Below are 2,200 nucleotides of genomic sequence, written 5' to 3'. Positions count from 1 at the left end.
CAGCTGCTGAAGCCTGAATTACAGGATTCAGTGGTACTGTATGTTAAGACGACATCCACAGAAATGGAAAAACCTGAAATTTTATTCCTCTACAAACTTTCCACTGTTCAGGCTTGGTTAGCCCGCCTTTCCGATTAGAAACAATCTGCAGTTGCGATTTTTCACCCTGGCACTAAGTTGGTAATTGCTTCTAATATGTATGGACTTCGCTCACAGCACAGCTAGGCTTCCTGCTCCGCTCTGAACGCTCCTTACATCCAGATGAGTGATTGTGGGAGCAAGTCTGTCTTGTAGTGCCAATGCCAAAATTCTAAATTTCACTCATACTTTGTAATTTAGAAAAGCAAATCAGAGGAGTTTGTCAACCTATAGAAATGTGTACACTGAGGAGCAGTCACTGGAGAGGACAGGAGAGTTCAATAAAAACCAGTCTCAAAATCAGAATGCAAACTGGTGATAAATGAAGAGAGAGACCAGAAATGATACAACACAAGGAAAAGCTCTGGCACGGTAAGGCACAGGGAAACCAAGCCTTACCTATATTCTACAGCAGTAGAACGATGCAGTAGGAAGCAACAAAGGAGAAGCATGACTAGGGATGGAGAATATTGGAGTAGGTAACATGATGTGATTGGCAGTGAACAAACAAGGTGATATGCCGTTGAACCTCTCTGTTGCAGTGGGAGGACTAAACATGAATGTTACATGACAGAAAGATCAATTTTGAAGACACAGAGCTGAGGTACGGGAAATGCAGCTTGTGCAGGTGTGTTTTTCAGAGAGAGAGCATTGTCAGACTTGGGGAAGCCTCTCTGAAGGGTGAACCTCGGTGCCTTTGGGCAATATGCAGCCAACAGGGTGATCAGCAGACGCGCATCACCGCTCGAGGCAGCGCTGTGCTCGTCTGCCCTGGGCACTCGCAGAGAGCAAGACTAGGGAGCAGTGGCAGAAGCTGCTCAGGGGGCTACGGAGCCTAGGGCTGCACCTAGGGCTGCACCGCTGCCTCTCTGCATCCTCGGTCCCTGACCCATCTCTGTGCTGTATACTTCACAACGACCCTCGCTAAAACAACAGTAAGGCTGAAATTTAAATCGGTGCTAACAAGAAGATTGACTCCCTGTCCTTACTTCACCTTATCCCCTTGGGCCTGGGGCAACATATGGTCTGTGAAAGCTGCCACTAGACTCAGATTTGTTAAGAGAAATCCATATGCGCAGCAATACTCACAGACAGCACAACACGGTGAATTGAGGCTGTGAGATTTGCGGGTTTTGTCTTAGCCTCTTTCTAAACAGTGGCTTAAAATGGTATCTCTACAGCACTGCTTGCTTCTGGCTGCTGGATCCTAGTGTCATAGCAGTAAATGAGAGTCAGCATTGTGATAACAAAATTTATTTCCTCTGCTGCCTCCCAGTCCAAAAGCCTCTCTCCAGCACACCGGCAGATTTTGGTCAGCTTTTACCGGCTGGCAGGGTTAAGCTCGTCTTATCTGAGATTTACACATGCCCAGCATAACGCAAGGCTGGGTTCGCAATGGATATTGCTCCAGGGCCAAGAAGTGACTGGCAGCATAATCTTATAACGTGCTGGCTGCTGAGTCAGTCACCCCACCTGCAGCATGGCTTCCTTGGTGTGCGCTAAGGAAATCCAGCCATGAAAAGGAAGCTGTCCGGAATGGTTTGTGAAATCCCCTCCTCACTTACCAGATGTAGCTGCCATAGCTAGAAATTAATATCCTGTGGGTAATTGAGTTTGGTGGTTGCTTGGGGGTGTGAGTGGACAGGCAGCACTTCTTAGCCTGGACATTGAAAAGGGGAAAGATGATTTCAGCTTTAGTTTCTAGCTATTTCCTAACCCAGGCTGTCCGCCACCGTGGCTATGCCTATATTAATACATAAATAAAACAGTTTTCTGTCTCTGAGGCAGAGTGGACAGTCATCGCTCACGTCTGCACAGCTTCTTCCCTCCCTCTGCTGTGGCAAGCCCAGCCACTGGCCAAAACTGGGCTTGGAACAGCTTAATGAGCAAAGGTGACTGTCAGCCACGGGCTGGAGCTGGAGCCCCCTCCGCAGCCCTCTCCTGCTGCTGCTGTAGCCATGGCTGGAGGTAATGCAGCCCAGGGCAGCCAGAAGCCCTGTGCAGTGCTGTGTATTTGTCAGAAAAGAAGATGTTTGTTACAAATCTGAATCCCTCCCCAACA

This window comes from Gavia stellata, chromosome 3, assembly GCF_030936135.1.
Source record: "Gavia stellata isolate bGavSte3 chromosome 3, bGavSte3.hap2, whole genome shotgun sequence".
NCBI lineage: Eukaryota > Metazoa > Chordata > Aves > Gaviiformes > Gaviidae > Gavia > Gavia stellata.
This window is presented reverse-complemented; position numbering follows the sequence as displayed.